Genomic DNA, 20339 nt, shown 5'->3' with positions numbered 1-20339 from the left:
ATTTATATTTACTCATATGTTTTGTGTTTGTTTTTGTTTCTATGACAGCAACAAAATAGTTTTTTATTATAAATAATTAAGAACTCTTAATGGAAAAGTGTTTGCAAGGCTGTTAAAGAGCTACATTGTTATTCTATGTCACTGTCTGAGATATACTGAAATGAAAATGCCAGAGAAATCCCAAGGAAGTAAAATGCAGAACTCCTGAAGTAGATATATTGAGAACCTTATAAGTAAGGAACCCAAAAAGACATTTCAAGTTTACTTGCAAGCTGGGCCACACCCATCAGAGTCCAAACATGTACAGCAGACAGATACATTAATATAACCTTAGAAAAATGAAATGTTACATTGAGATATCTAAATCAAATATTAATTTCAAATGCTCTCTATTACAAACATATCAAACATATGCAAAATGGAACATACAGAATTGTGCTATTATTAATCTATTATCAGGTTTACACATGCACATATACTTCAGGAGAAGCACTATTACAGAAACAGCGACTAGTGACAGAGTACAGTAGAGCAAGCAGTTAAAGGTAACATGTAGGGTAGACGTGAGATTATTATCAGTTTTATTAAATGAAAGGTTGCAGTGCCTGTAGTCGTGTATTAACTGCTTCTGCACGAGTTGCTTACAATCGTTTGTTTGCGTGTGCAGGTTTGAGCACACTCTATAGTACATCTGTGATCTGTAAATATATTACTACTATGTTGATGTAACCGTGGAGGTAACATATATATATACATATGTATATATATATATATATATATATATATATATATATTTATAAAACAAGGGTGTGCTACTCCCTTAATGTTGGTTAGTACAAGAGGGCACAGCTTACCTGCAAAAAGTGCAGTTTTATTGCATTTCTTTGAATCTGCTTTCATGAGCTACAGGGTCTTAAGCAAAGGTTTGGAAGCAAGCCTTTCAGCAAGTTTGAAACTGAATACTAACATTCTTAACTCAAAATAAATGTGGCTGTTAGATTAAACATGCTGCACCAAATAAATACCTGCACAGAGTAAAATATAACAAAGAATTTACATATATGCTATTAAGTAAATTACTATCTACAGCTATTTTGTCCTACTACAAAATAAAATTTTTACTTCATACTGGAAGCATTTAGAAGTTGTAGGAAACTGACAGACAATGACTATCAGGCAACAGCTCTCCAAAAAGTCTTTTGTGCTTACTTAAGAAGGCTGTCTAACTGCTCCTACACAGCAGTTCCTCTCAGAACTTAAAGAGTCTCAAGTAAATACTTCCTCTTAGATTCAGAATTTGAGAGAAAGCTTCCTGTTTCCACAGTTAACTCTGAGGGCAGTATATCTATGATAATTATTGGAAACAAAATCTGTCAAATTGGTGTGTCTGTCAGCTTGACAACATGATTTTTATAAGGCCCCACACATTCCTTTTCTACTCTGTTGTATGTTTTACTGAAAAAAAAAAACAACTACACTTTTGTTTTGTTAAACACACCAAAATCAGCACAGTGCAGCTTTTCTATATTTTACATTCAGTCACAATAATGTTTACTAATCCAAATGCACTACTGTATGCAGATACTGGGCCAAAGCAAGAAAAACAGTGCTGCATCATAATAACAGCTCTCACTACACTGCAATAATAATGCCATCTTGCAATCAGCAATTCAGAAGGAGATCCTCAAATCAAGCTCTCATGAATCATTAGAAAGTTCAGTGGCAGGGTAACAATTTAGTGGCAGGGTAACAATGCAAAACTACCTCAAAGAGTTCTGTGTTACCCAATCCTTAATAAACTGACACTGCTTTGCAATTAGGGGCATACCCTCTAACCTCCAGAATGAGGAACAAATCCAGTAAAAATTAGGAACAAATGCACAAAATCAGGGACACTTTCAAAAGTATTAGTACTATTACCTTGGAAAGTTGACAGAATAAGAGCATGTGAATTAACATGTACTTTCTGAAGTAAACTAAGTGCATAACGTGTGTATAACTCTAACTGTTAACATTATTTTCTGTGTAATCCACTACCCTTTCTCTCAAAATCATCACTTTTAGGAAGGAGTAGGAGAGACAGAGTAAAAGTGTACACCAAAATCAAGGATTGAGTGATACGGTGATGGGGGTGGGGTGGTGGATTGAGAGGATCTGCCTAGTCAACTCACTTCATATTAAACACAATATTTAAATTAAAAAGATGTCATTGTACATACATCTGACATTGTTACAGCTCCTTGATTTGGCTGCAGGAAGGGAATGTAAAATGTTCTCCCCATCTTTTTGCCAGAATTCAAAAAGGTAAAACAATATTCTCATTGTACAATGCTGACTCACAGCTTTGAGTCTGTGTTGCACTAAGCAGACTATAAACTCCTGCTAGCCTAGTTTGGGTACTCGGCTTATACAATGTTTGCTGTGTCGTCAGTTACATAAGATGAGCAACCACTATTTCAAGAATAAGAATCGTTCATCAGTCCACATACAACTGTAACTTACAGTTACATGCAAGTTTTTCTGAAACTGGACCATTACATACAATCAACAGGTGAAGAACATTATGGTTAAAAATAAGGCTCACAGAAATATGAATGAAGTCAGATCAGGTCAAATTAAGCAAAGCAGAGTACTGTGGTGATCTTAAACTCTTAGCCACACCACATGCAAGATACTTAAGTCATTTTGTTAAAAAAATTATGACAAAGTTAACCAAATGGAAAGAAGTACAATCCATGAGGTGCTCAAACTTGTACACTCTCGCCCTTGTCAGTTTGAGCTACACAGGCAGTGATTAAGTGCTTTAAAGGCCTGAAAAAAATTCGCTTAAGGGAAAAATTCAAAAATAAAACTGTATAGTTCAAACTATGTAACAACAGCTGACTTTTACAGAGTTCATAGCTATTATGTCACCAGAGGAATTAAAGTTGCACTGTAATTGCTTCAATATGCTACAGTTCTTTACAGACTGTTTTTTAACTAGGAGGTTAACATTGCTATCTTCATGGTAAACAGAGTAATGAATATAAACAAGGCAGTTTTTCTCAGTTTAACTTAACATCTGGGTAACACTGTGTCAAGATCCACATGTGTTCACAAACATATCATATACAATTATTCATTTAAGTATAGAAAATGCTGTTTTAATGGGTATTGGAGCAGAGCACACAACTTAAGGCATGCATATACAAAAGACCAGGTAATACTACATGCCACTTTCACCCCCACTCACAACCCTGGAAAAAGCACTTTGTACATTTTATAAAACTGACAATGCTCTTCTACATGACTACCAGTTGATATCTACCTCCTTACTGAAAATGTGGGACCCATCATCTTGAGTCCTACAACTGCAGAAAACAACAGCAATTTTCATCTAATTAAGGTAAATGGCAAAACTCAATCTAATTGCTGTGTCAGTGGCATAACAGGTAGCCCACTTAGCTGTTGTGCAGAAGGCTGTGGGTTCTGTTCCCACATCAGTTCAGTATGGGGGGGGGTTGCTGCACTCCTGAATGTGTTGCCTTTTCGATGAGGCATTAAACTGAGGTCCCATGTGCTTGAGTGCATGGTAGCAAAGGTGGTTGTAAAAGATCCATGGAGGCAGTTGGTATAATGGTTAAGGTGTGTACTTCAGAGACAAAAGGTACAGGGTGTTTCTCACCTTTGAAAGGGAAATTGGTTAGACTTAAAAATGGACCACAAGGGCAGTTGTCTTAGTACTTACCTATGAAACTATAATACTTTGACCTACTGCAATCACGGACTTAGAATATGGTCACAAGTATTTCCCATTTAGTCCTACACTTCTGTCGATAGGAACTGTAGTCCTTAGAAATTCAACAGGAACCCCAGTCACTTACACAGACAACAAAACTGCCAACATTTAAATCTTTAACAGTGTGTGCCATAGCATAAATGAATCACAGGGTGACATTATACCCCAAGAACAGTGTTTCACAAACACTTGGGCCATCTTCATTGGAAGGACCCAGCCTGTATCAGTAGAGCTACAAGCAGGTCTACAAATATTTTATACTTAAAATAATGTTTTTTGTTATTGATTCTATCCTTGTAAAAATGCACATGAATAAATAAGTAAATTTATTTTTCAGTAGAATTAAGTTAAGATTAAATTTTAATATTTTATGTTAATTTAATTAGTAACTGTGGTTTTAGGACTTAGTTGTCCATGATGCTGACTTCTGATTGCTGTAGCAGTCTTTTTTTTAATCTGTATTTTAGGGAGTTTAATTAACCAAAAAATAAATAAAAGATCAGTGTTATCGTTGGAAATGGTACTTAGCATTACGTACAGGAGGAGGTTTTATAGGATTTAATTTTGTTTATTAGCACAAGACCATGAAGATCCAGGGGTATAATTAACTGTTTGTGATGTCTTCAATCTATAGATTAATAGGCTCACAGGTTGTTACTATAGCAATAACCCATGCCTGGGTGTGGGTAATGCTAAATTTACCCACGGTTGGCGTGGTTTGGTCCCGAGGGCGAAGCCCGAGGGACCAAACAAAGCCAACCGTGGGTAAATTTAGCATTACCCACACCCAGAAGTGGGTTATTGCTATTATACCATGACATTATTTAAGAAAAGAAACTATTCCTTTTCTTAAATAATGGCATAGTATAATGCCTGTTTACTGCCCTTCCGCAGATGTCTGGCATCCGCGGCAGTTCTGATGTACTTGGCGCCTGAGCAGTACATCAGAGTGGGCAAAAGCAACGGAGAAAGCAAGATCTCCGTTGCTTTTATGTCTCGCTATGTTAAATGAGTTTAACATAGCGAGACAGTTTAAAATAAGCAACGGACATCTCCGTTGCTTATTTTAAAACTGTCTCGCTATGTTAAACTCATTTAACATAGCGAGACACTAAAAAAGCAATGGAGATCTTGCTTTCTCCGTTGCTTTTAACACTGTCTCGCTATGTTAAATGGGTTTAACATAGCGAGACAGCTTTAAAATAAGCAACGGAGATCTCCGTTGCTTATTTTAAAGCTGTCTCGCTATGTTAAACCCATTTAACATAGCGAGACAGTGTTTTAAAAAAACGAGTTATACTAATGGAAAAAAGTCCGGGCGACCGGACCTTTTTTCATTAGTATAACTCGATTTACAATGGGCACGCTGGCCAATCAGCGTGCACGTTTTGGGGGGATCATGGTATAATAGACAAATGACCACTAGCACAAGCCTAGCAGCGCACCCCAGATAGATAATCTTTTGGTGACATCAACAATCTACATACATTTCATAACATTTACACAGTGTACCAAATATTTGTTTTTACAGTACCACTTGTTTGAAGTCTAAGGTGGGGATAAATGCAAAACATGTACAGATTGTGGCTCATCATCATATCCCTTTATCAGCGTAAATTGGGATGAAAAAAAATATATAATATACACAAAGGTTTATGAGTATTTATAAATGTGATCATTTTGATAGTCTGAGGACAAGAATGCCAGTGTTCTAAACAACAACATGGAGAGTGCAAATAGATGTTTATTTATTTAATGAGTGAGTGAGTGAGTGAGTGAGTGAGTGAGTGAGTGAGTGAGTGAGTGAGTGAGTGAGTGAGTGAGTGAGTGAGTGAGCTAATTAGCGTTTGTTTACCAAGTAGGAAGCTGGCCAGAACTGACCACTTTCAGGCCCATCCTAGGTTACACAGAGACAACTGTTACTCGAGTTAAATAGCAAAAGACACAAAAGATATAGATCATCCACAAGTAGTTGCAGAATATTCAAATACAATACATGAACAGTAACAAACGTTTTCAGTTACAAGGTGATAATGCAGTTTATAAAAAATAAAAATGAGTGAGCTAAGAATAATAATAATAATAAAGTTAAAAAGTAATAAAGATAAAAAATGAATTAGCTAAGATGAAATTATCAGAAAAAGGTATGAGATAGTAAAGCTGCATATGTACAACTATACTCAGTCCAAGAGAGTAGCATCTTGGAGAATTTCCCTTTCTCTGAGGTACAGCTGTCTTAGAATTAGTACACATCTGTAAGTAGTAGACTTGTGGGGCTTAGCCACCCCCCTCCCCATGTTGTGAGGTGCAGGGGCAAATGATTACAGTGAGATTCAACATTCACAGTTTTCTCTTTAAATCATATTTTGGTGTTCCCATTTGCTTGAGTCAAAATTATGCCTCACACTTCTGTCATGCAGATTTGCATAACTATATACCTACTGGTTCTTCTCTTATTTACACAAACATACCAAAGGAGTAGAAATGAAATCCCAGGTTTTATAAATATATCACTGGAATAACAGTCTTACATCAACCCTCACCCTACAGTCAGGACAAGGAAACACAATGGACGTGGTCAGAAAAAAACAACCATCATAACATCACACTGCTCATACTAGCTCCCAACTTGATGACTCAAATACATTGAAACTGAAAGAGTAAAAGAAGGAATGATATAATGTTACAGTAGCTGTAATGTATTGCTATATGTTGCACTTAACTTTATTTTGTCTTTTACTGGATGAGAAAGTGACATCTACGAAAGAGAATGTATCATTTCACTTATATATCCTAGCATTCAGTTTGTATACTTTTGATGAGACAAAGTGACCTACCTCTGTCTGGCACATCAGTGTAGCAGTCTATAGCAAGATTTCCCAGCTTATGAAACCACAGTAAAGTGTTCTCCATTCATACAATAACAGAATAGACTGACATTAATGGCTCTAATTATGTGTATTACACTATTTAAAAACTGTAGAAAAATGGCTTCTGATTCTACAGCATAACTTCCTGGATACATGTGGGTGATAAAGTATTCATGCCAGTAAACAAAATCTACCACACAACACTGGAGTTACTCAAATGCAATGACAGCTTTAACACACACATATCTCATAAAACAAACCACAGGTGAGATACTAAAGGAGAAATGTGCAGGAAAAGAGCACTGTGGAAATATCAGAAAGCCTAAAAGTAATCAGAATTTATGGAGATATAGTAACAAGAAAATTTCAGTGTACAAGTATATGGAATTTCCTAGAGCCTCTAAGCCTCTAATCACCAGTCTCCTGAAATCATAAAAAAGCAAGAATACATATTGCAGAACAATCCCAGCAATGTTAACAATGTCATGTATATTCAAATCAGCTGAAAGATATTCCAGAACGGCATTCCTTCTCCAAAACCCTCAGTACGTCACACATCAATGCTCTGCAACACTGAAAATTCCATGAAAAAAGATGCCTATGATGTCTATGGCACAGGGATACAGATGGGCCAAATAGAGGAAGAGAAACATATCTCTGTACATCAACATGATCCTGGGGCATTCCATGAGCCCCACAGAACCATCAGCACTGTAATATAAGCAAACACATGCACTGAGCCACTATCACAAAACCCTAGGGAATACAAGGAGAACATTTCAAGGCATTGTACACAACTTTACAAACACCATTTCCTTTTCTGCCTTTTCAATGTCCATTATCAATCATTTGTAAAAGCATTAGTAAAAAGATAGGCATAGTCAACAAAACCAGTCATGTCACACACATGCCGTCTTAATTCAATCCAATACAGTAGAATTCTTTGCAAGGGAATATTCTTTTCTGAACTCCATTTCTTAAACTACACAAGACTGTCACTGTCACTGAACATCAAATCCATGTGATTTTTTTTTAGCATACAGATATTAGTGGGGTGACTTGATGGTGCATAACCACTTTATGACACTGTTTGATTGTAGTCATTCTGGGTCTGATGCACAAATGGTCATGAGGCAGACCTTTTATCAATAGCTAGTTATGCCAGTTGCCATTTTCAGCTAGCTCCTTGCAAATACTAATTTTTTCTTACCTGTATGCTTAGCAATGCTTCAGATGTTTACAAGAGTAGTAAGGTTACAGGAAGAATGCCGCATGCACAAAGGGTGTGCAGGGCTTTGTCCTGCAGGACTAAAAAATCATGTTCTTACAGTGCCATTTCAAAAGCATATTAGTTAACTGAAACAACATTCAGAAAATATGCTTTTTTGTTTGTTTTTGCTACGGCAACACATGCCTCTTATTAGTCTTGCCATGCGATTCTTAGATATAGCCTTCCTACTCTTCACTAATGCCATGCGATTCTTAGACATAGCCTTCCTACTCTTCACTAATACCATGCGATTCTTAGACATAGCCTTCCTACTCTTCACTAATGCCATGCGATTCTTAGACATAGCCTTCCTACTCTTCACTAATGCCATGCGATTCTTAGACATAGCCTTCCTACTCTTCACTAATGCCATGCGATTCTTAGACATAGCCTTCCTACTCTTCACTAATGCCATGCGATTCTTAGACATAACCTTCCTACTCTTCACTAATGCCATGTGATTCTTAGACATAGCCTTCCTACTCCTCACTCATGCCATGCGATTCTTAAACATAGCCTTCCTACTCTTCACTAATGCGATTCTTAGACATAGCCTTCCTACTCTTCACTAATGCCATGCAATTCTTAGACATAGCCTTCCTACTCTTCACTAATGCCATGCGATTCTTAGACATAGCCTTCCTACTCTTCACTAATGCCATGCGATTCTTAGACTTAGCCTTCCTACTCTTCACTAATGCCATGTGATTCTTAGACATAGCCTTCCTACTCTTCACTAATGCCATGCGATTCTTAGACATAGCCTTCCTACTCTTCACTAATGCCATGCGATTCTTAGACGTAGCCTTCCTACTCTTCACTAATGCCATGTGATTCTTAGACATAGCCTTCATACTCTTCACTAATGCTATGCGATTCTTAGACATAGCCTTCCTACTCTTCACTAATGCCATGTAATTCTCTGAAATAATGTTCCTGTGCTTCACTGGTAGACAGTCACTATAATACACTGCTTCACTAATTAGGGCGCACATATGCAGAACTGATGAAGCATTTGGGCAGGTCTTGTGCACAAGTGTTCAAAGGTTTTCACTGGGAATTCTCATCAGCAATATAGCTGCTTTAATGGATATCACCACTAACCAAAATAAGCAGGAATATAAAGGCATGCTGTCATTAGAAAGAGACAGATGAATTTACTATCTTTACTTAAAGTGCAGTTCCAGTGCAAAGAAATACATTTTAAAGATATTCATTGACATCCTGAACACTAATATGGCACTATAAGAAACAGAAGTCACAAAAACAGTAATTCTTCTGTGCAATCATGTTATCTGTATGCAGCTATAACCAAACTCTCCATTTATTTAAATCCTTATACCATCTGCCCATATCTGAACACTTCAACACATAACACACTTTTACCAGAACCCAAAAGAACATTTAGCAGATTTTTTTATCAAAAGCTATGACTTTCTTTCATTCTGTGCTACATAAATTATTTATAGTAAATACACAAACTGTAAACAATATACAACAATAGTTAACTATCCTGCAACTAACACTTACTTTTCTGTTCATTTGCTAGTTACTCTTAAAGGTGTTTTGTAACTCTTGACTCATGGATGAAATAATAAAACTTAGTATGTCAGTGTAAGATCTTTTCATAACAGGACATAACACCAATTTTAAAAAGAAATATTAAACAAGCAATTTGAATTGCGTAATGGAGACCAATGCCATATACAAGAACCCAATCAGACAAGTTAAGTAATGTATACCAGGAACTAGGGATCACAGAGGGCAGGATATATACTAATAAATCCTCTACTAATAGACACCACGCAATGGCCTGATGCTGCTAAGTTACAGACTATGAATGTCAAGCCACTTTAGGTCTGAGCTGTAGAATTCTACCTCATAAGACAGCTTTTCACCTCTGTAGTTTAAAAACAAATGTCTGGATAATATGACCAACGGGCTGATGGGCAATGGATAATATGACCAAGGGGCTGATGAGCAATGGGAGGAGTTTGTGGCTGTCACCAAGCAGAAGGAGAACACGGAGTATTACAAGTACAGTCAGATTGTGGAGTGATAGTAGAAAACACCAGTAAAATGTATAATTGTTCTATAAATCTATTAAATGTACAAAAAAGCTAGCTGGACATTATTCCAGTGGTAAAATTGAAAAATAAAAAAAAAATCCAGGTAGCTGGCATAATGGCTGTCATATAACTGGCTCTTCAAATTTGAAATACTAAGATGTGCCATGTTTGCCAACACATCTTCAAGTGAAAATGGAGCCAGAAAAAATACAACCTGCACTTACCTGAAATCCTGGCAAATTGTAGTGGCCGAACAGTCCATGAGACTTCACACAGGCTGCAAAGGAAAAAAGAAAGAAAAAAAGTCTTCCAAGCAACAGTTAACAGTTCCCTTTACTCAAGTGCCATAAGCAGCACTGCAGCCGATAATACGCAGACCCTGCATAAAAGTAAACAGTGCACCTATGTGCTAAAGCACATTAGGAAGAAACCTATTTTTTATTCATAGTGACAAAACAAGGCCTGAAAACTCCATGGTTTAACTGTTTAGTCATGGAAATTCTGATCATAGCAAAAATATGTCATGGATGATCATGGAAAGTGTTGAAATAATCCATGAAGGGTGACGTTTAAGCCAACTTGTCTTTATTTTCATGACAAACCATATCTGCCATGGGTAAATTCACAGTGACCAGTAGCCATCCATTACATATTACTTAAGAAAATGACATCTGTTCAGCTAATATAAAATGATATTAGACAATGGCTGACTGGTATGGGCTCCCTAAAGACAAAGAAAACGTAGTTATTTCCATAGAAAGACTAAAGATGGTGGTATCACAACCTACCAATGAAATGTAAAGGCAACGGTGAAAGAACCATATTGTAAATCAGGATAATTTGATAAGTGATCAAATGAAAGTCTACAGTTTTTTTTTAAAGTCAAAAATGATAGGAAAATGTATTACTGCAGAAAAAAATAGGTAAGACTAACATCCTCATGCTGGCACGTTCTAATTTGTAGGTTGCCTGTCACTGATCTAAATGTAGCTCTTACTGTTTTTCAAATTGGAATATTTAGAAAAAAAGTCTAGTTCACAAGCAACATTATGAGCAGCATTGCAAAAATAAAGAGAAAGAAAGAATGAAAGAAAATCAGTTCTGGAATTTTCATGCACTCAATTTACTTTGTTATACAAGGATACTCAAATGTATACATTCTAAAAAGCAAAACCTTTACAAAGCACCAATATTTTGATTTTTGTTCGGTATCACAATGACAGTTTCAGTGCATTAAGTTAAAATTAGCTTCACACTGTGAACTCAGGTAGAAGAAACGAAGTGATAAGTACCTGTAATTATGCAGCCTATAAACATATCAGTACAGCTGTCTATTTCCCTTCAGTGGTCTTTGATCAGATGTACTGACATTTCAAATATTGTTCATTACTGTATGCACCCATAGACTGGAAAACCCTGGCGATGCATTGACATGTGACACAGACGAAGATGATCCCTTACAGCAGTGACGTAGACATCACAGTCAGTGGTACCACACAGCTTTCCCTAAGCTGTGATATTTAACTAAAATGATTAAAAATGTGCACGCAGCTTGCATCAAAGTCAAGGTATTTTGAGAAGCTTCGACAATAAGGTGTTTATAGAAATTATAGTGTCAAACTGTAAGCAAACTAATTGCAATAGTTACAATCTTTAGCTATACTTTTAGTGACACTGAAGAAGTATGTTGCCTTCATGATTTGCTGTCACTTTTTGGGAAGCACTGGTCCTTGATCCCAGGCATAGTTGACAAAGTGAGAACGTATGCACGTGTCTGAGTATATACTTATATATAATCAGACAAAGAGGGGAAAGGAGAGACAGAGAGTGGAACTATGCTCCCTGAGCCAGAGCTCAGATGAACTGATAATAACAACTAAATGTTTTTTGGAGGCAAAGGCCTTATCAAAGTCCAGGGGTTGTGGGCCTGATACATTCTATAGTGAGCATGGATTATGAGCCTAATGCATTCCATAGTGAGCATGGGTTATGGACCTGATGCATTCCACAGTGAGCACGGATTGTTGGCCAGATGCATTCCATAGTGAGCATGGGTTATGGACCTGATGCGTTCTCAGTGAGCATGGGTTGTGGGCCTGATGCATTCCATAGTGAGCATGGGGTATGGGCCTGATGCATTCCACAGTGAGCATGGATTGTTGGCCTGATGCATTCCATAGTGAGCATGGGTTATAGACCTGATGCATTCCTCAGTGAGCATGGGTTGTGGGCCTGATGCATTCCATAGTGAGCATGGGTTATGGACCTGATGCATTCCTCAATGAGCATGGGTTGTGGGCCTGATGCATTCCATAGTGAGCATGGGTTATGGACCTGATGCATTCCTCAGTGAGCATGGGTTGTGGGCCTGATGCATTCCATAGTGAGCATGGGTTATGGACCTGACGCATTCCTCAGTGAGCATGGGTTGTGGGCCTGATGCATTCCATAGTGAGCATGGGTTATGGACCTGATGCGTTCCTCAATGAGCATGGGTTGTGGGCCTGATGCATTCCATAGTGAGCATGGGTTATGGACCTGATGCATTCCTCAGTGAGCATGGGTTGTGGGCCTGATGCATTCCATAGTGAGCATGGGTTATGGGCCTGAAACATCAACAATCCCAAGCCAATGTGCGAAATGAACCTGAGGAGGCCAAGATCAAAATTCCTGACATTGATGGCCTTGTTGGCATCATGCCAATCAAGGTCAAAGGCACTGATCATGAAAGGGCCATCGATGTTGATCCTAAAGTGGACAGGTCAACAGATGACGGAGTGGGAGATGCAGCTCAAGCTGAAGCCAAGGAAGAAGAGTCAGGACCAATGTTTGAAAAATAAATACCTTCCACATTCTGCTGTAGTACACTTGGACCAAAAACTACCTCCTGGGTCTACTGGACATGGGGGAAGAAGGCCTAGGGGTATACAGATCTGGGACTGAGGCTACAGAAGCAGCATTCTTGGGGCAGACCTTGTCCTTTTAAAAAGAGCCACTTTAGAAACTTGCTTGACAGATACTGGCTCAGAAAAAAATTAAAATATCCTCCAATGTTTTAATCCCAAAAATCAACATCAACATCCTTAGTCATCTTAGGAGCAGAAGAAGTGTCCTTGACAGCAAGGATGTTTCTTTTGGGTATAAGAAGGTTTGTTGGTGGGTAGATATGGTCCAGGTTCAAAAAGCTGAGTATCCCTAAGCTTTTCTAATTGCAGCCTATTTTTGAGTTTCTTAACCTGGAATGACTTAAACATGGCAAAAATAGAACAGTCCTCTAAAAAAAAAAAACAAGACTCTGTAAGCCATTGGAAGCATTTTATTTGCTTGCCCTGGGGCAGGATCATCACACCACACTGCACCTCTTAAAAGAATGAGACGTTTTATCTTTATCTGGAGCCACATAGAAAACTGTTAACAAGAGCAAGAAGAGTGTGACTGTGGCAAGTAGCAAGAAAGCACTCCACCACAATCATACAACACACAACAACACTGCCACTATACGGGCAGGAAAAGCAGAAAGCAACAAAATTAACAACACACAACACTGCCACAATACAGTCAAGAAAAGCAGAAAGCAACAAAATGCACAATGCACAAGAACACTGGCACAATAAAGTCAGGAAAAGCAGAAAGCAACAAATTCATAATACACAAGAACACTGTCACAATGCAATCAGGAATAGCAGAAAGCAAAAAAATGTACAATACACAAGAACAATGTTACAATACAGAAGGAAAAACAGAAAACAACAGACTTCACAACACACAAGAACACTTCCATGATACAGTCAGGAAAAGCAGAAAGCAGCAAAATTCACAATGCACAAGAATACTGCCACAATAAAGTCAGGAAAAGCAGAAAGTAACAAAATTAACAACACACAACACTACCATGATAGAGTCAGGAAAAGCAGAAAGCAGCAAAATTCATAATACACAAGAACACTGCCACAATACAATTATTTAAAACAGAAAGATAGAGACATCACAACACATAAGAACACTGCCATGATACAGTCAGGAAAAGCAGACGGCAACAAAATGCACAGTACACAAGAACACTACCACAATATAGTCAGGGAAAGCAGAAGGCAACAAAATGCACAACACACAAGAACACTGTCACAATACAGTCAGGAAAAGTAGAAAGCAACAAAATGCACAATACAAAAGAACACTACCACACTGCAGTAAGGGAAAGCAGAAAGTTACAAAATGCACAACGCACAAGAACACTGCCACAATACAGTCAGGAAAAACAGAATTCAACAAAATTAACAACATACAACACTACCATGATAGAGTCAGGAAAAGCAGAAAGCAGCAAAATTCATAATACACAAGAACACTGTCACAATACAATAATTTAAAACAGAAAGGCACAAACTTCACAACACATAAGAACACTGCCATGACACAGTCAGGAAAAGCAGAAGGCAACAAAATGCACAGTACACAAGAACACTACCACAATATAGTCAGGGAAAGCAGAAAGCAACAAAATGCACAACACACAAGAACACTGTCACAATACAGTCAGGAAAAGCAGAAAGCAACAAAATGCACAATACAAAAGAACACTACAATAATACACTCAGGGAATGCAGAAAGCAACACAATGCACAATATACAAGAACATTGCCACAATACAGTCAGGAGAAACAGAAAGCAGTAAAATGTGCAATACACAAAAACCTTACCACAATACAGTCAGAAAAAGCAGAAAGCAACAAAATGCACAACACACAGGAACACTGACACAATACAGTCAGGAAAAGCAGAAAGCAACAAAATCCACAACACACAATAACATAGCCATAATACATTTGGGATAAAGCAGAAAGCAACAAAATGCACAATACACAACAACACACTGCACAATACAGTCACGAAAAGCAGAAAGCAACAAAATGCACAACACAGAAGAAGATAGCCATAAAACATTCAGGGAAAGCAGAAAGCAACCAAATGTACAATACAGAACAACAATGCACAATACAGCCATGAAAAGTAGAAAAACAACAGACTTCAGACTTTTGACTAAATATACAAAATGTCAGAAGCAAGTGGGAAGAGTGGAATCAGCCACCAAACTCTGGCAGGAAAACAGTTTTCTACTTACTACAAAGACAAAGATAAGCAAGAAAAAAAAAAGAATTGTCTGAGCTTTATGCAGGCAACAACTCAAAAGGAAAAAACTCTACCACCAACAAACTCTCTCTATGAATCAAAGTGGGCTGGGCTCTTGAGATGAGTAATCAAATCCATTTTGCACCTAAAGAAGTCTGGAAAGGAGACTTTTGGTCATAAGGAATATGGATTAAGGGGATGGGCTACAGTAGCCTGTGGATGTTTTATTAGATGAAATAAGCACCTGATGGTCTTAATATTAATGGTGCCACAGATGAACTACCCAACATCAACATACCACTCTAGTGTACCTCATTACAATAAATGTTCCTCATTTGAGTCTTAAAAGGCCCATGTTCTTTGCAGTTCCATACTGAAAGGACCTTTCACACATTCAGAGTTAATATTTTTAAAAGTAAAAAGCTACACCTTTTAAATATCCTGTGAGGTTTCTATCTGAAATTATTATGAAGTTGTTAGTGTGTGTTCCACATTTTGTCCACTTTTTTCACATTATGAGTGGTAGACTTTGACATTTTGGAAATAGAGGGTTGAGCTGTGTTTCTGTGTGTGTGAAGTTAAAGTAAAAGATTAGCAATATGGAAACCCACTACACACTAAAGGCTCAATGCAGTGATTGTGAAAATGACAAAGACAATGCAACATAATCATACTAAATCAGATTTGGTCAATCTATGCACGAAGGCAGCAAGAAGTACAAATGGATGTTGGGCTACACGGGGTATCAGTTGCAAAAATAAGCAGGGGATATTGCCTCTATATATTTTATTCTGTATTCCATAATTGTGCAAGTGAATGGTCCCTTTTCAGCACTGGCCTAGGTCATATGACAAAAACATCATCAATAACTATTGCAGCATTTCAGGAGCAAGGAGAAGAAGAACACCCTGAAACAATTGTTCTACAATGTAGCGAACTAAGTAAACAATTAGAAAGCACTGGTCACCATTTGAAATGTCAGGAGCGAGTCCCAAAAATATGGAGACTGAATGGCCAAAAGAATGCACATACATATACTAAGTACAAGATGCCATTTCTCGGAATATTCCCTTTTCTCCAAGGCATAGTGATCTCAGCCCTGGTATATATAAGTTTGGAGGGAGGCTGGGCCCCCTACATGGGGGAGTAGGTGGGGCTTGCTCCCCCTGCAAAAAGAAGCTTTAAGGAGAAGATCAATCTTTGAAATTCAGTTGTCTCCTGTGTTTATTGTCTTTTTTTTTTGGCATGTCAACACTCAGCATTTTGAGTGGCAACATTTCACTAGGAAGCCGCAATAATATAACAGTCATCTAGTACACACAGACTATCTAAACCTGCAATATTTTGTTTTAATTCAGATGTGAACAGTCTACTTATTAGAACATTTTAATATTACAAAAAAACCCTGCAAGTACTCTAACAGTTACAGAGTTGAAAATAATGGGGTGTATGTACTGCATTATATTCTTATAACTAAACCTCTGCAAAAGAAATCATACATCACAGTGAAACATAACTGTAGGAACTCACAAAAACAAGCCCTAAAAAATAAGACATGTTCCCCTGAATGTACACCTAACCACTGGTTTCTACATTTGTGTAGCCCAAAAAAACATTGGAAGTAGCCTAGTTATTACCTAATCAAAAACAACTAGGTTTCTGGCAAACACGCAAGGACAAATGATTTATTCTGTTTTATAACCTAAAGGATATGACATCAGAAACAACAAGCCATTTAACATGTGCCATATATAGCCATATGATGCAAGTTATGACATAAATCAGTGGTGTAAGCAATAATGACAGATGATGTAATATGCACAAATCAGTGCCAATGAAGTTGGTACAACAAATTCAAGCAAACAAAATAAGACACAGTTACATGTACTCTATTCAAGCCACAGCAGCTGCACAGATGCTTTACCCTGCTATGTGTGCTCTTTTACTTGAAGTTGCTTATACTATGTATACTATTGAATCAATTATGTTTTCTTGAGACTACAATATTTTAAAACATTACTGTCCAGCTGAAACGTTGTCGCCTCACAGTTAGATGTTGCCCGTTCGATTCTCAGAGCGTCTTCTGTGTGGCGACATGCGTGAACGGGCGTTCCTTCGTTGAAGGTTGTGCGTTAGGCCCGGCAAGCCAGCACGTAAAACTCTACTGCCAATCATTAGCGGACTGGAGTTCCGCTGTAGCGACCCCTAACCGGGAAAAGCCGAAAGACACAACAACTGCCCAGCTGAAACAAGCTGCATGAAACTTACAACCTGAGTACTCAGACCAAGTTCTCTTCATTGCACAATTACTGTGCAAATGCACCACAATGTTTGTTTGTGTCTTTCAGCTTTTCCTGGTTAGGGGTCGCCACAGCGGAACTCCGGTCCGCTAATGATTGGCAGTTGATTTTTACGTACCGGCTTGCCAGGCCTGATGCACAACCTTCAACGAAGGTACGCCCATTCACGCATGTCTCCACGCAGAAGACGCTCTAGCTGAGAATCGAACCGGACAGCGTTTTCTGTGAGGCAACAACGCTACCACAGCACCACCACCGTGGGTTAAATGCACCTAAATGTAAAACAAAAAAAACATTAAAGCATTTTGTGCAGAGAGGTAGTCCCCCTGCACTTCCATGGTTAGGACTGCACCTTCCACACCATCCTCTCTCACTCTTTCTCCAAGTAGGTGAGAGCTTAAAAAGGTTGCACAACAATGTACTTTAAAAGACCCAACAATTCACTAAATCGCTCATATGACAAGAGCAGCGTCACGAGTAACAGTGTACCATCCTCACTGTAGTATGTGATGCCAGTGTCAATGAGAATCTGTTTTCTGATAGCTTTTGTGCATAACAGCAATTATCCACATTCACTTCTTGCATTATCTGCAATTCCTAGCACATTATTCCTTTATTCTGAAGTTGCTGATGGCCAAAAGCATAACTTCTTCATTTTCAGAATTCAAGAAGTAGACTTTTTTTTCTTTAAGTTTCTTCATTTATAAAGTTATTCTCTATGGATATACTCTAATTACCTTTCCACTGTATTTCAAGCCTTTTTTATTCTCTCATGTTCTTTGTTTAACCATGTAAAGAATTGAAGAATCCCTGCCAAACCTTTCACTTCTAGATAAAAGAATTTAAGAATCTTTGTCATACTTTTCACCTCATACATATATTAATGGTGCAAGTTTTTAATCTCCAAAATGCAAATGTTATAAATTCCAAACCATTTAATGACCATTATCAGGAATATGTCCCTCCCATGAACTTATTACATTTGATGTCTCCTGGCAACTGATGAAGACAGCTATATGGATATGACTGCCATAAAGCTTTCCACTGTAGGTGGGGCTCTTACAGCCTCTCAAGCCCTGGCTGCTTGAAATCCAGGAACTCACAGCCAGGTAGTCAAACAGCTATTCACCAGTCCATTCAGCAGCTGCTCAAACTCGAACGTGAGTTCAGAGATGAAGTTGTCACAATGGTTACAGCAAATGAAGCTCTCCTCCTGAATCTGGTAGGTGGGGAAGGGAGACAGGGAGGGTGGCTTTAGACTTAGGCAGTAATCATGCATTACAGCTAGATTAGGGTTAGGGAAGGGAGGGGATATTATGTTTAGGGAGCACTCAAGCATTAGCTCAGAGTTAGAGTTAGGGGTAGGAAAGTGAGGGGGGTTTGGGTTTAGGAAGTGAACAGGGGTTTTATCAGAGTTAGAGTAAGGGGTAGGAAGGGGAGGGGGATTTTAAGTTTAGGGAGTGAGCAGGTGTTGGCTCAGAATTAGAGTTGGGGTAGGGAGTGAAGGGGGATTTTAGGTTTAAAGAGTGATCGGGAACTGGCTCAGAGTTAAGAGTTAGGGATAGGAAGGAGAGGGCGATTTTAGGTTTACAGAGTGACTGGGAGTTAGCTCAGAGTTAAGAATTAGGGATAGGAAGGGGAGAGGGATTTTAGGTTTACAGACTGATCGAGAGTTGACCCAGAGTTAGGGTTAAAGAGGTGGATTTTAGGTTTAGGGATGGAGGGGGAGTTAGAGTTATGGGTAGGAAGTGTTGGGAGATTTTAGATTTAGGAAGCAAGCATAAGTTGGCCTCAGAGTTAGAGTTAGGGGTAGAAAGGGGACGGGATTTTAGGTTTAGGGAGTTGTTTTTAGGGTTAGGGCAGTAATGGCAAACCTTTTGGGCTTGGCGTGTCAAAAATTGAGAAAATTACTATTTTGACTCTGCTGGCATGTCACCCCCTCCCTGACCAAAAGAGAAACAATTCTTTACATATTCATTTGTTTGAAAAAATACAGTCAAATCATGTGTGCTGCTATGTATTATAAAAGTAAAAAATAAATCAGTGACTTAACAATAGAGAAAATGATATATGCACTGATAACTGGGCTTAAAACAGTGCACCAAAAAAATTAACCCAGTTTCAATAGTAATTTTGAAATGAAATGAAAGAAATATGGAACACATTGCATTTGATTTGATTAACATCAATTAATGACTTAGGTTCACAGGTTCATAGATAAGTACTAGGCTAGCTGCCCTTGTGGGCCAGTTTAAGTATAGCCAAATCCCCTTGATGAGAGTCAAACCCTGTACTTCTGGTGTGAGAGGTAAACACCTTAACCATTAAACCAAACTGCCCCCCAAAAGACCTCCACTTGTATCAAGATTATATCATCCCAGATGGGACTTGAACCCACAATCCCTAGTTTAGGAGGCCAGTGCCTTATCCATCAGGCCACTGGGGCCTGACTGTTGTTGAGTTTTAATAGATGAGTGCAGGGTCACATATTTCTTGTGTTTTTGTTCATTCAGTTTCTTTGGTAACTTGGGTGTTGGTAAATGCTGGTGTGTCACCCAAAACGTGGCTTGTCACCTTTGACACGCGTGTCATAGGTTCACCATGACTGGGTTAGGGTGAGGGTTCTGACAATTAGGTTACTGGCAGTGCATGTGAATCAGGCTGGTGGAGTCAAAGCATTTGTCAAGTGGCAGTGAGGGACAGCGTCTCAAGCATATATAGTACACCCACTGTAGATACTACCTGCTAAAGCAAAAGTAGGGAATATCTTCTAAAAAGTACCTTCATCTCTGGCAATGTGGCTACATCAGTGCTTATGTCACAACTGCATGATATAATGAACTTAAGTACTATAATGTCTGCATTATGTTATTGTAGTTAAGAGGTATGCTTATAATCACCAACAATCATTTTTACATTAGT

The 20339-nt window shown here is 38.3% G+C and overlaps 1 protein-coding gene across 7 annotated transcripts in view; it reads right to left on the bottom strand.

Moving 5' to 3' along the window:
• MEIS1 (Meis homeobox 1) overlaps nucleotides 1–20339 on the bottom strand; it is a 575725-nt gene that overhangs the window by 482614 nt on the left and 72772 nt on the right. The gene's annotated exons all lie outside the window — the stretch shown is intronic.

This window comes from Protopterus annectens, chromosome 1.part2 (genome assembly GCF_019279795.1).
Source record: "Protopterus annectens isolate FY-2018-M chromosome 1.part2, PAN1.0, whole genome shotgun sequence".
Lineage (NCBI taxonomy): Eukaryota > Metazoa > Chordata > Ceratodontiformes > Protopteridae > Protopterus > Protopterus annectens.
The sequence above is the reverse complement of the archived record's forward strand: the minus strand, read 5'-3'. Positions and strand labels throughout refer to the sequence as shown.